Here is a 15,388-nt window from a genome sequence, read left to right on the forward strand (position 1 = left end):
TCTTCTCTCCCCAGAGGTAGCTACAGTTTCACGCACATCCTTTCAGTACCATTTCTTCACAGCTGTCTCATTTTCACATAAATATGTTCATAACATATACGCTATTTTGTGATTGTCCCTACTTGTTTTATATGAGATCTCCAAGATCTGTACAGACACTTAAGTTACTAAGAAATGGCTTAGTGGTTAAGATCACTGGCTGCTCTTCCAAAAGACCCAAAGTAGATTTCCAGGAACCACATGGCCACATGGCAGTTCACAACCACCTGTAACTCTAGTTTCAGGGGATCCAGTGCCCTCTTCTGGCTTCCACAAGCACCTGGTATGCATGTGGTACACAGACATACATTCAGGCAAAGCATTCATACACATAAATTAAATTTTTTAATTAAAAAATTTTTAAATGACTTGTGTTAGCTTTTATAGGTCTCTCTACATTTCTCCTAGAATTTGGAGTCCAGTTGGGAATGTCCTCCATTCTGGCTTACTTTATATCAGAGCCGAGTTCTGCTCACGTGTCCCCTCAGACCCCTTGCTAGAGGCCAATTTTCTTAAAGTTCATTGTAATCCTAGGGAAGACTTTCGGAGAGCAAATTATGACTCTACCACTGACAAGCTCATTGTCCCATGGTCTCTGTGCCACATTTGTAAAATGAGAATAAGAAACAAACTGTGCTTACAGGGTGATATTGAAGTGAATAGGTGGATAGGGACAGAGCCTTCAACTGTGTGGCCCCCAGCCACTCCCCACCACTGTTAGAGGTTCAGTCTGGAAGCACAGACCCAGGAGAAGCTGGCTTTAGTGTAATTCTCCTCAATGTGAAGCTGTCTGGTAACTAAATAGTTCCATGTGTGATCACTGGGGACTCCCAGCCCTAGGAGTTAAGACCTCAACCTAGGAGAGTTGGGTAGGGCTACAAGCCCTAAGCCTTACTCTTTGATTGAACTAAAATTGCAAAATGAAGGGTAATCGCAATAGCAGGTCATTATCCATTCAACCCAAGCTGAGCCATCACAAAGGATATTGATATAGCCACAAAAATGAGTCCAGATCCCAAGGCTAAGACCTCAAGAGAAGCCAGGCAGAGGGGAAAGAGTGAAAATTGCCATCAGAATTGAGAACATGAAGCCTACAATTGATGATTTGTAGTTTGTCTGGAGTTTGAGGAGCCAACTGTGTGCATCACAGTAATTATTTGCTGAAAAAAATCTAGCGGCCAGCCAGCTCCCAGCTCTCATCTCAAGGATTTCACCAGTCCTCACTTCATCTTTGACAAAGTCATAGAGGAACTGTGATTATTGGACCCTGTAAAATGATCAATAAATATTTGTTGAATTGTGCAGGATCAATTGGACTTTTATTTACTTGTTAACTCCCAAAGCCAATGGCAGACCCTTAGTTAACGCCCTTTGGATATGCTAATGAGACAGAAACATTGACTGGGCCATCCATTTAGGAAGCTATGGATCTGCTGATGGTGACTGGGTGGGAACTGGTTGCTGGAGATCAGTCATGGCTTTGGAGCTCTGCTGAAGATGTGAAGCTGGAGAAAGGTCTGACTAGCTGACCCTCTTTTGCTTTGGTGGCTGATCTCAATGCTGGGTCTTGTGTATATTTGGCGTCTGGGGCATTGATTGTCTCCTCTTTTGTCCTAACTTCTCAGGGAAGATTCTACCTTGCTTACCAACTCAAAGCCTTCTGTGATCCCAAGGGGAGCTAATGTTCCCATGATCCTTATACTTCATCCTCACTTCAAAACGGAATTAAGTTGTGTTTGTTATTGCTTGAATTGAAATGGGCCCTAATTCACTTTGTTGGTTAGCTTACAGTCGAAATCAAAACCGGTTCCCTGCTGCTTATAAAAAAAAAAAAAAAAAAAAAAGGCAGGGAGAGAGAAAATGCTCGGTGGCCAGATCAAGTTTCTTCTGTTACATTTATTCATTTCCTGTAAGACGATCAGGCTATCGGTTTCACAGAGTGGTGGAGAGATGTCTAAAGATGTGGGAAGAAAGACCTGTGTCACATAAGGCCCAATGTACCTTTTAGACTACTTATGAGGAGAAAAGGGGACTCTACAGAGATCAGGGCAGACTGTGCTGCAGTGGCAGCCAACAGTCAGCACAATGGTTTATTTCACACCAGTGTTGTGAATCGAAATTTTGTCAGCAAAGCTGCGGTCATGGTAGTCACTTGAGTATAGGGCCAGCACAACTGCCACAATAGTGTACGTGAAATTTGGAAATCAGGGATTGTACAATGTCTATGCTAGTTTTTGTCACCTAGACACATTTGGAAAGGGACTCTAATTGATAATTGTTGCCATAGCATTGGCCTGAAGGAAAACCTGTTGTTCGTTTCCTTGGTTGCTGATTGCTGTGGGAAGGCTCAGCCCTCTGGAGGCAGTGCCACCCCTGGGAAAGTGGTCCTGGATGGTGTAACAAGGCAGGCTGAGCAAACAGTGGGGAGCAAGTCAGTGAGCAGCATTCCTCCATGGCCTCTGCATCAGCTCCTGCCTCCAGGTTCCTTCCTTGACTTTGTGAGATGACAAACTATGGGACTGGGCTGGAATACATGCTTTCCTCCTCTGGTTGCCTTTGATCATTTTTTTTTTTTAGAATTGCATTTATTCTTCTGTTTGTTTATTATGTGTGTGTGAAGGCACACATGCTATGTATGGCACATATGTGGAGGTCAGAGGACAACCATACAGGAGTCAGTTCTCTTCTCCCACCATGTAGGTCCCAGCAATCAGTCATGGTGTTTATTACAACAGTAGAGGCCCCAGAGCAGCCTCAGGTTCTTAAGTTGTTCTGCTCAGGGATCCCACCCACCAAAACAAATCACCTAGCTATGATGACTTCAAAGGATGTACGGTCTTTTCTTGTGTTAGGAAGCGGAAAAAAGCCAGAAATAGTAGTGGATGGCAGGAACAACTGCCTCAGATCCCAGATCGCAGGGGTTGATGCATGAGTGACATGATAGGTCTAACCTATCATGATAGAGTAAAACCTTGATGCCCGAAACCTGGACATGGGCTGGAGCTCCTGTGTTCGACTTCTGCCAGTCCCCAGTTTCTCACCTTCCTTCTCCTCTCAGCTTTACCCTTTCACCTCATCTACTCCTGAATGTGCAAAGCATTTTTCACATTGGTGTCTTGCCAGCCATGGGCGTGGGCTTGAGGGAGGCATATATCTGACTCTCACAGATGTCCCAAGGCCATGACACTCTTTCTCTGGGAGTCTCTCAAGTTTGTATCTGACAAGAGCTAGATTGAAGAGCACCTCCAGCAGGAACTGAATGTGAACAAATGGCTTGAACAGATACTACAAAGAAGACAGATGGATGCCCACAGACACACTGTTCACCATCATCAGTTGTCAGGAAAATGTGTACTAACAGCTCATTGACACCCCATTACACACCCACTAGCTCAGTTAAAACTAAAGCAATAGACAGTGCTAAAAATCGACAAACACATGGAGCACCCTGAATGCTCACCCTTGGGGAGCATGTAAGGCAATAAGTCACTACAGTAGAAACTGTAGGGTTGTGTATATATAACTGAACATATAATGTCTTTATGTGAGTGAACTTACAGTAATATTAGCATTTCAGTTCTAGATATTCACCCAAGAGACACAGTCACATGATTTCCAAAAAGAATTGTGTGGAAAGGGGTTGGAGAGATGGCTTGGTGGTTAAGAGTGTTTGTTGTTCTTTCAGGGGACTCAGGTTCAGTTCCCAGAACCCATATGGGTGGCTCATAGCCAGCTATAGCTCCAGCTCTAGGGGATCCCTGTTCTGGCCTCCAAGGGTCCTCACATACATGTGAAATGCACACAAGTGTGCATGCATGAGCACACACACACAGCAATATGTATAGATATTAAAGTTGTGTAAGTCTGTTCAGTGCAGTATAATTCATATAGTCAAAACCCCCAAACAACCCTGCTGTTCATAATAAGAAAAATGGATAAACAAACCAAGGTATGATCTGATAACATAATTTAGTGACAAAAAGGAACTAATTGTAGGAAAAAAAAACATTCCCAAAACATTATACCTAGTGAAAAAAAAAACTTTATACAATGAAGGATATAGTGTACAAGTGCATTTGGGGTTAAGGAGGTTCTAGAATGGGTGAAATTAATTCATGATATTTTTGAGTGGGAAGAATCTTTGCTTGTGTGGTGTGGAGTGAGGAATTGTCTGGGAAGAGAAGGGAGGGAACCTGGTTGGGACCTCACAGTCTCTGTCTGGAGGGGATGTGTGCTCTGTGATGCAAATGCATTTGTTAAAACACACAAACACGTACATAACATGCATGTCATAATCACTGTAAATTCTTAGAAATGCTGCAGGCAAATATTGAGCCCCTCTGAAATTAAATATGTTTAGAGCTGGAGTACACTAATGTCTAAACCTGCTTTGCAGTACACAGCAGCCATGAACAAGAGTAAGGTGGATTGATGGGCATAGAACATAGGTGTACAACCAAACAGATGTAGTAAGATTCTGCGTGCAGAGTTGGGTGCTGTGCTGATGAGGCAAATATAATTTCTTCAACCTGTGCAAGAGAGGAAGACATTCCTTGGGTTCTGGGACTTGGGCCTGCTTGACTGGGGCCAAACTTTCCCCGGAATCTGCTGTACGGCTTGGACAATCTTCTTAGGCACATTGATTGTTCTTTCTGGGGGAACCATGTGTATTAAGACAGATTACATGTATAAACTCCCTGTTCTCCAGTAAATACCACAGTATTTCAGCTATTTAAATTATTTTTCTATTGTTAATCTGACTTTCTGAGGGCAGTTTTGCATTGCCATTCCAAGCCCTAAGTCTGCAGTATGTACTAAGAACTCCTGTTCCCATAACTCAGCACCAGGCACACAGTAGTATTCAAGAAGGGTGTGTGGAACAGGATTAATGGATCTGCCATGTCATACGTGGTGGAACATGTCCTCTGAACAACAGCCACCAAAGAAGCAGGTTGAAGAGGACTTTGATGGAGTGACCCAGTCAGCACTGTTCATTTGACCCTGTGGTGCTGAGCTCTGGGGGAAAGGTGAAGGGTATGGTGCCTAGCTCAGTAGCAGCTGTGGAGATAGAGAAGACTGCTGGCATATGTGCGTGTGTGCGTGCCTGTCTGTCTCCAAAGCAGTTCTTTCCTTTCCTCCACACATACTAGAAACATAGGGCTGTTAAATGTGCAGGGGCCAAGCTCCTGGATGCTTTCCTTTTAGCTGAAGTGAGGCTGTCCAAGAAAGTCTCATGGATTCATGTAATAGTTGTATTTAATACACCTATTGCCCTGAAGCTGGGGGAGGGAGGGAGCAGCTGAGGACCATTCACACGGCTATAAAAACCACTACATTAAATGCAATAGAGTGGCTAAAATCTGTCCTAGACCCACATTAGATTAAGTGTGCTGTAACCCTCTTGTCACAACAGGAGATTTAAAAGGGAGTCTCCTGAAATGGATAGTGTGACCCTGGCAGGCCTGCTAGGCAACACCACCCTGTGAACTGTGCTTAGAGGCCCCACCGAGAAGGTTTCTGTGGCTCAAACATCTGCTTCCAAAGCATTGCAAAGCAGGGCATGATCCCTGGAGCCCCATTTCTGGAACTTTTTATTAATATTAATATTATTAAACACTGTTCTCTGGGCATTTTTAAGTATAAGCATCATCAGGAAAAACTATCACTCATCATTAGTTCCTGAGATGTGTGACCTGTAATTTAGTTTGATAGCATCAGAGCAGATAATTCCCTTGTGAGCCGGGCCAGTATACTGGCTATGGGATCTGAGACTAGTGAACCTCTCTGAGCCTCTGTTCCCTCATCTGTAAAATGGGGCTGAGAACAGCACCCTTTGGTTAAATGTGAATGAAACCAAGGTGCCAGGCTCAGCACCAAGCTCCTAGCAGCATTGGTATGCTAATGACATGGGCATAATGATGATGGATGGCCTGGCTGCTGGGGTTAAGGAGTCTTTAGCATGCTAGCAGGAGGTCCAGATTTGCTTGCAAATAGTTCTGATGCAGGATAGAGAGTGGTGGGTGATCATAGAGGTCTGAATGGTAGGGCAAGGGGCCACCCATCTATGGGGTGGGAGGCAGGGAGAACTGAAAGTTCTTGCAGAGTGAAGTGCTTGTGGAGTTGGTCTTAGAGAAAATATGGGTGGACTGAGCCTTGGAACATGGGAGGGCTGAGTACAGGACTGCTCCACCCGGGGTGCCCAACTGAGGGGCCAGCTGCACTTTCTCAGGCTTGAGCTGCTAGTCATCACCTTTGAATTTGCACCAAGAAGCCCTGTGGGTCTTGGTGTAAGGAGTGGGTCAGGGTGGGAATCCTTTTAGGAAATGTGGCAGGGATGCTTTTCTGGATGGACTGATGGACAGATGGGTGAGTGGATGGACAGATGGGTGGATTAATGGATGGGTAGATAAATGGATGGATGCATGAGTGGGTGGATGGACAGAACTCAGACTAGAATGTATCTTCAAAGGTCAGTTGAGAATAAATGTAGAAAATAGTTAAGCCATGGACTTAGATGAAACCTCTGGTGCCTCCTGAATTAGCATCGTCTTCTAGAATTAGCAATCCTGAGTTCAAATTTCATCCTGTTAGCTGTGTGACCTTGAGCAAATTTCTGCACTTCTCTGGGTTTTAATGACTTTCTTCTGTGTGGGAGTAATGACTCTTGTCCCATAGGATATTTGGAGGTTGAATGGATGAGCTGGGCTTCTTGAGCTACAGATGTGGTGTTAGGTACAAAGCAAGCACATCTTTGAATTTGGGTAGTTTGGGGATAACACCATTTCCCTATCTCTGGTTCTGTTATGTGATCGGTGTTTCCCACTGGTAGGCATCTAGTCAGATGACTGACCTAGAGAAACTTAGTTGAAGAAGGGATCTAGGGACTGGGTGCTCTGGGTGCTGGATGGGGTGTCTGATTGCTGGGTGCTAAATAGAGTTTTCGTGTGTCTGAGGGTACAAGAGCCCAGTCTTGGATCAGCTGAAATCCACCCACTTTCTTGCCCAGATCAGTATATCACATGTCTAAGGGCTATTGGAGGAGCCCAGCTTGTCTTAGTCTGGAGCTGCCATCTATTTTGATGGATGATCACAGTCAAAGTAGACCTTTCTCCAATGCTCCACCTACTAGTGGACTACCACCCAAGTCCACGCCTCTGCAATGAAAGCCCGGTGCACCCAGCCTTCTCTCTACTCACCTTGGGACTCCACATCCTAGGCGAGAAACCACCTTTTTGCACTCAATCATAACAAGCCACCTTAATCATAAATTAAGTTATAATGCCTGTGCCCACCAGATGAGCTAGCAAGACACCTCTTGGCCTTGCCATAAATTAACTCGTTGATCAAATTTTAAATGAATTATAAAAGTTGAAAATTAAATCTGGCTAAATTGGGGGCTTCCACAGTTATTTGAATGAGGCTGAAGCTGCCAGCTTGGAGCTCAGAGCTGTGCAGATTCTAGCCCAAACTTCTGCAGCTGACTTCCTGCCTGTGCATCCTCAGTCCCACCTCCCAGAGTTCTCCACTCTAGCTCATGGTGGCTTCACATTGGAGCCAGTTAATGTCCAGTAACTTTCACTATGGATGGCCTCTATAAGTATACTGAGCAGATGGACTTTAACTTATTAATTTTGAACTCTTTATGGTGATTTATACAGAAGTTGAGAAAGTAGGAAGGTGACTCCACATATCCTCAAGCTTCCAGAAAATAATAGGTTGAGAAAGTGAAGCACTGCCCATACAGGAGATTATCTGGTATATTGCCACAGTTTGCTTCATCTCTGGCTCGCTTATTTGCTTGTTTCTGGGAAGGTAAACAGAAACAAAGACACCACCCAGCCTATTTGTGTATGAAATTAGACATCCTTTTGGGGGTGTAATGAAGAGACAATTATCATGTTGATTTTTTTTTTGAGAAGAAAAGAGGGAAACTATGAAAAACCCCTTGCATATCAAAAGCTGCTTGCCAACTTTAATTTAGCACACATATAGTTTAGAGAAAATGATCATGATTTCAGAGAGATCCTTTGGTTGCTTAGAGGTGACCCATCCCCATGTACCACCAAATAGACCTGGAACTCTATGCATATTGAGCATTGTTAAGGTGGAAAGGCCTTCTCACTCCCAGCAGCAATGTTGGGATCCCGTGCTTCCCACATGTTGTAGGGAACAGATAGGGAAGGAGGCCATGGGTAGTGGTTGGGAGTAAGAGGCATAGCACCTTCACAGGGAGAGGCCAAATATGGACTGACTTAATCCTAATGTCACTTTGCCACATGACACAAGACCTCTCTGCCAGTCCCCAGAGAATGACCCAAGGATCATTAACACCTTCTGTGGGTCTGATGCCATTTTGAAAATGACAAGGCAGATGAGATGGTTAGAGGCTGAAGAAACAACTCCACTGGGAGCTTCAAGTAGATTTCATATTTACCTAAGACATGCTGCCTTAAACTGGAAGACACTGAGATCAATGAGACTCAGGGCCCCAGGGAAGGATGAAATCAACCTGAGAAAACACACCAAGTGATACACATTGCTATATGAGTTCTTGTGTGTGTGCGCGCCTTAATGATGCCGCTTAAGGTCACAAAGGAGCTCAGGTGATTTTAAAGCTCAGATGCATCTAATGGTAACAGCGGTAGTAATTTAAGGGCGGTACCCAGTGTTCTGGCCAGAGAAGGTGTTGTGGACTGAATATTAAATGTCCCCTCAGGCTTATGATTTGAGTGCATGGTCCCTGGCTGGCTTTGCTATGTTGTGAGGTTGTGGGAACTTTGGGAGGTGGGGCCTAGCTGGGCCAGTAGGTCACTGGAGATGGGCCTTTAGAGATATATCATCTCTGGCTGTTCCTGTCTTATTTTTCTGTTCCCTGTCTATCCTGGAGTAAGCAGCTCTTCTACACCATCACAATGTTCTGCCCAGTGGGTGGGACCAAATGCCCAGGGCTTGAAACCTCTGAAACCATGAGCCAAAATAAAAATGTCCTCACCTAAGCTGCTTCTGCCACACTTGCTGTTCACAGTGGTGATGAAAGTCAGTAACAGAGACACTATATGGCTCTTGTCACTACTCCCTGTGGCCAATGTTTGCAGCTGCAGTCCATGAGTGGGCATCAAAGTCAAGGGAGTGGTCCATGACAGGCATTAAAAACATAGTATAGGCACATTTGAGATGTCACTGCTGCTTAAACATCCAAATCAAAATCCAAAGAGTTTTCTTCCTTTCCTAGGGAACTTACAGTCACTGGGAGGGGTCACTGGTGTTCCCAAAAGACTCTTTGGTGCTTGCTCCATCCTTCCCTCTACAATTTTCGTTAGAAGTATCAAAGGGAACAGACACACTCCAAGGGAAGAGCATGCGTCATCTCTCAAAGTAAGAGAATACTGCTGGGGCCAGTCATTGTAAACAGTTCCATTTTACTGCAAGTAGGTACTGCTCTGATACAGGGTGGGTCAAAGGGTGAACCCCAAGTCCTGAAAGCCCATGATCAAAGAGAAGGCATCAGTTTTGACCCTTCACCTTTTCACAACCTTCTTGTCACTTGATGGCAGGTGAGCTTCCAGGTACCCCAGATCACATTTGGAGATGCCAAAACAGAGGGAGCCCAGGGAATTGTGACACGCAATGAAACGGGTTTAATTAACCAGAGGTGCTTTAAGAAAGTGCAGAGTTGACTGGCCACTCCACCTGGGAAGACAGGGTGACACAATAGTTGTTTAGATTAAGCAAACTCCTCTTCAATCAGCCCTTCAAGATAATGAGGAAGTGAAAAGACAGTTCATTAATGGTCTCATCAACACAACCTGAGCCCTGACCACATATGGATAGCTTCTGCCTCTGCTTTTGTCTGCCCTTTCACAGTACTTTCAAAGTTTTTCCACTGTGACACATAGTTAAAGTAACAAAAACAAAAAACAATACATTTTGCTTTTCTCTCTCTCTCTCTCTCTCTCTCTCTCACACACACACAGAGGTGTGCACAGTCCTGAAACAAATGTATGTAATCATACTGATAATTCCATATGCAGTTTACTCTGAGCCTCTCTTTTCCAGAGAAGCTTATGTTGTGTTTTTATTGCCAATCATGGACCATTCCCTTAAATTTGATGCCCACTCATGGGATTTAGCTGCCACTGGCCACAATTCATCTTGATATTTTATTTACCTGGGATCATTCCCAGGTAGACACTTTTCTTTGGGTTTTGCCCTTTGAGCTGCTTAGAGTTGGGGCCCAAGATACATTGGGACTGAACTATTGTTATGGGGTTATTGTGCCATAGTTCAAAGTAGGCCCATGAGAGGCTTGGGGGTCATAAAAATGATGAGGCCATACAAATGATGTGTGCCAGCTGAGAAGAGAAAGTTGTTAGAAATAGCATTGGGGGAAAGCCCTGATGTGCTATAGCTGGAGTGGCCAGGAGCTGTTTAAACACAGGAGTTCTCCAGTATTCTGTAGTCACACCCCTTTGGGGAGTCCCATACACTTCCAATCTGAGTCTTCTGTCCTGGGAGGCATTTAGAAGCATCTACTGCCACTGCCCGATAAATGCCACGAACAGCTTTCTTCCATTGTGGCAAGGAAAACCATCCTCACATAATATCAAATGTCCCCAGGAAGCAAAACTGTCACCAGTTGACTTGTTGATCAAAAGTAAAGCTGGGTAGACTTGTAAATTGAAATTAAAACTGTCAATATATAGTATTTTGTTTTAGATTTTTTATTTTCAAGACTAAACTTCAATATATACATTTATATATTATTATATATACATTTGCATATTATTTTATATATTAGACAAAGGTCTCCTTGGTAAGGACATTGAGTTTCCTGAAGTCAGAGGAAAATGAAGCAACATGTCTCCCTGATCTGTCTCTCACAGGAACAAGGGTTGGTGAGGTGTGCTGCAGGACTTGTGAATCCAGAGAGACAGGTGCATCGTGGGTAGTAGTTTTCCTTCCTGACTGCTTTTTGATGATCTCTGTAGTTTCATGTTTCTATCCACATGGTTTGGGAGAGCCCACACTCAGCCTAGTAATGAAATGAGAACCTGAGGAGGCCAAATAACATTTCCTATTCCTTGGTCCTACATTTAGTTCAGAGATGGGCCATAAGCCCTTCTAAGTTAGTTGCAGACAGACCCTGGTAAGGAAGAAGCCTAAGTGTGGTTATGGGACATGAAAGCCTAGAGCACTGGGAGCCAGTGTGGAGGTGAACAGGTACTTGTCTGAAGGGAGAACACAACGAGGAGGGAAAGAGTGGACTCTGCTTTCATCACCTGTGATGGCTTCAGTGGGATGCTGATCCTACCCAGGGCTGCCAACATGGCCTGTGATAGCTTCTGTAGAAGGCCAGTGATGCCCAGAATTCCTCAATGCTAAAACACTCAATAAATTCCCATTTTCGATGAAGGTAGTTCTTACAGGATTTTGACCCTCACAAAGAAGTCCAAGTGTGGCTAATAGAAGAAAGAATAGCTTTTCTATCTTTTTTTCCCAAGCCAGAACAGGTAAGTTTTATTAAGTATGTTATTCACAAACAAGTGTGGTCTTCTAGGCAAGACATAGGTAGATATCATTAATAGTGCAAAGATTTCCCAAAGTCTCTTCCAGGATGGACTACCCTAATCAGAAAGCCACTGTACAATGCAATGGAGTCTTCACACCATGTTCTAACAGGGAGAACAGAGTGAGGGTTGACATTCCCCACTATTTAACAAGCTCCTAAGCTGATCCTGACTTTGAAAGGAAAATGGCAGAATTATTCATCTGAAGAGCCACACTACCTATGAACAAAAACGAAGACTCACCATCTGAAAGATCTGCAGAGACTAGATCACCTGACACAATGACAAAAGCAGTTTCAAGAGATGAAGTCCTAGCATGTCTCCAGTTTGGGGGAGCTGAGTCTATTTGAGGGCATATTAAGATGGGCTGCATAGATTGTTGGGAAATGTGACAATATACTTAATGCAAAACATCAAAGAGGAGAAAGAGGAGAGTGAATAACAAAGGAGGGATGGGAGAGAACAGTAGAATAAGAAAAAGACTACATAGTAAAGCAAGCAAACAAACAGAAACCCAGGAGTCTGCCTGCCTATGTCCCTCCTGTCCCTGCAGATTATACAAGATGGGAGACTTGCCTGAGAAAGACCCCTGCCTCCGCAAAGGGACTTGTGAATCCAGAGAGACAGGTGCATCGTGGGTAGTAGTTTTCCTTCCTGACTGCTTTTTGATGATCTCTGTAGTTTCATGTATGCATCTATGGGGATCCAGAGGCCCATCCATCTGCCTGAGCCTGAGGTGCTATCAGGCAATTGCTTGCCCAAACCACTGACAGAAGCCACCCAGAGACCTCTTTTATCTCTGCATTATTGACCCATGTGAAAACTGCTCAACTGTGTTGATGACTCATGTTGAGCTTGTTGGCAAAGGTTCCCAGGGCCTCACCTGCTGTATTCCTGCCACCATGACAAAATGGAAAGCACAGAGTACATGGTTAGGTGGAACAGTGCTGGGGTGTGGGTTGGGGGTTTACTCCTGAGCAGCACAGCTCCTTCCTTCTTGAACTTCATGTAACCATCTGCCCATGTCCGGTGTGGAAGACCTCTGTAGCACGAGTTCTAATTAGTTTTGATAATAAAAACCCCGACTCAGATATAGGGGTTAATGCTGAAAGGTCCAAGAAACAGAGCAGCCAGCTTCTAGTTCTTACGTCTACCAAATCCTAAGACTAATGGTGTAATCCTATCCCTACGAATCCTCAGACTGAATTCAATGCACTCCTGTTTCCTCCCACCTTATATTCCTCTCTTCATCCAGCCATATCACTCCTACCTCTACCTCCCTAGTGCTGGGCTTAAAGGCATATGACTCCCAAGTACTGGGATTAAAGGTATAAGTCACCATTGCCTGGCTCTGTTTCTCTTTTAGACTGGATCAATGTCATGTAGCGCAGGGTGACCTTGAGCTCACAGAGATCTGACTGGCTCTGTCTCCCCAGTGCTGAGATTAAATGTGTGAGCCACCACTACCTGTCCTCTATGGCTAACTAGTGGCTAGCTCCACACTCTGATCTTCAAGCAAGCTTTATTTGTTAAAGCACAAACAAAATATCACCACAGACCTTAATAAAGCTGGATGTTGTCTGGTTTGGGGGAAAAAAAGACAGACAAGTATCATTGAAGCCATCCTCTCTTTTGATAGTCTGATCACAGGGTGTACAGGTAGTGAACATGTGACTGGATCACTTCTGGCCTTGTTGGTACCCACTGGTGTTTCCTGAAGTTTGGTGTCCAATGAGTCTTTGGACCTGAGGTTCCCAAAAGGGTTGTTTTAAATTGACCTTGATTTGGTGACTTGAGCTCAAGCCACAAAAAAATCTATCATATATAGGAAGGGGACCTGAAGGGGGCCTTTTAGGCAAGTAGACTCAGAAAAATGGGCAGGGATAGGAGCTGGATTCATTAAGAATAAATGAAGTGCCAGGTGCTTTGTCTTGTTCACACTTGAGTTTAAAGCTGACTATGTGATTGTGAGCAGGGGACCTTCTCTCTCGGAGCCTCCATCTTCTTATCAAGAGTGTCTGATTACCTCCCTATCACCAGGGAATTGCCAGGCTGTGTGCCTGGCATATAGTTACATGGTAGGTATTGCCACAGTCATATCTCTTCCTTCCTTCCTTCCTTCCTTCCTTCCTTCCTTCCTTCCTTCCTTCCTTCCTTCCTTTTTTCCTTCTCCCTCCCTCCTTTCTTGTCTGTCTGTCTGTCTGTCTGTCTGTCTGTCTGTCTGTCTGTCTGTCTATTTGTTACTGAGACAGCTCTGGCTGTCTGGGAACTCATTAAGTAGACCAGGCTGGTTTTGAGCTCACAAAAATCCACCTGCCTCTGGCTCCTTTGTGCTGGGATTAAAGACATGTGCCACTATGTCCAGCTTGCAAGTTTCTTTCATATGGAATTCTGAGGTCTTAGAGGCAGCATTCATTCATTTGTTATTCATTCATTTATTCTTCAGTGCTATCTGAAAAATGAAGTTGACTTGGCAATCAAATATTGTTGGCAGGTTAAGAATTGCCTGGAGGAACCACAGAGTCTCTACTTACTGATAGCAGACAGGGATGGCATTTGAGCAGGACTCTGGTCCCCCAGGGCTGTGTGCTCCTCCCTTTCCCCAACTTAATGTTGGTCCACAAATACCAAAACAGCCCTGTCTAAGGCTCCACTTCATAAACAATTGGTCAGACCCAAGTTAGACTCAATCAAGAAAGGCTATGTAAAGCAGATTAATGACATTTTGATGAACTTTTCAACTCAATTTGAAAAGCCATGCTACGTTAACCACAGTTTCCAATTACCCTCTAGGAGAAACTCCAGGGCTGTTGAGGCTCCTCTGAAGTGCAGAATGGTCTCTCAGAGAGGCCATGAACTGAACTGTACCCATCTCCTATGATCCTCATTGCATCCATGGTCAAGAGCAAAAGCAACTGACCCAACCAGAGAGAGGAAAGTGTTTCTTCAGGAGAACACTCCAGTTCTGAAGTGCTCAGATGGAAGCACAATTGATTTACACATAAAAGTAATCCAATACGGCCAACTCAGGAAAAGGGAAAGAGGCTCCTCTCCTACAAAGTGTGACTCAGTCTCCATCATTGAGAAGTCATGATGGGTATATCAGTTGTCCTCAAATACTGTCAGTTGATGGAGTGCGTTCACCATAGGACGCTGCTGTCCCCTTTCCTCGATGGACTCTACAGCCCCCCTTGTAATGGGACTTTGTCTACTTTCCACATTTGATCTGATAAATATCTCTAAATGATCTATTTAGGTGCTAAGAAACAAATTTGAGGGGCTGGAGAGATGGCTCAGAGGTAAAGAGCACTGGTTGCTCTTGCAGAAGTCCTGAGTTCAAGTCCCAGCACCCACATGGTGGCTTTACAAACACCTGCAACTCCAGTTTCAGGGGATGTGGTGCCCTCTTCTGACTCCCTTTGGGACACCAGGCTTGCAAGTGGTGCACATACATACATGCAGGCAAAACACTCATACATATTAAATAAATTCTTAAAGCTAGGAAGAGGGAGTGCCAGGGGGTCTGGGAGAAGCTGGAGAGGAGAGAGGGAAGTAGATTTGATAAAAATGTCTATGAATGTCTGAAATGATGAAAACAGTTTCAAATATGTAATCCATAGAAATGTTAAAACCCCAAAGTTCTGGTGAAGAATCCTAGAACCATACAATAGAGAGTGATGCAGACTTTGGGAAAGTGAACTTTTCCCTTCTACAAAGCTCCATGCAACTTCTTTCAAAAGAAGCTTAAAGAACAATATACTGTCTGTCCCCATGTATAACTT

Source organism: Cricetulus griseus, chromosome 3 (genome assembly GCF_003668045.3).
Source record: "Cricetulus griseus strain 17A/GY chromosome 3, alternate assembly CriGri-PICRH-1.0, whole genome shotgun sequence".
Classification (NCBI taxonomy): Eukaryota; Metazoa; Chordata; class Mammalia; order Rodentia; family Cricetidae; genus Cricetulus; species Cricetulus griseus.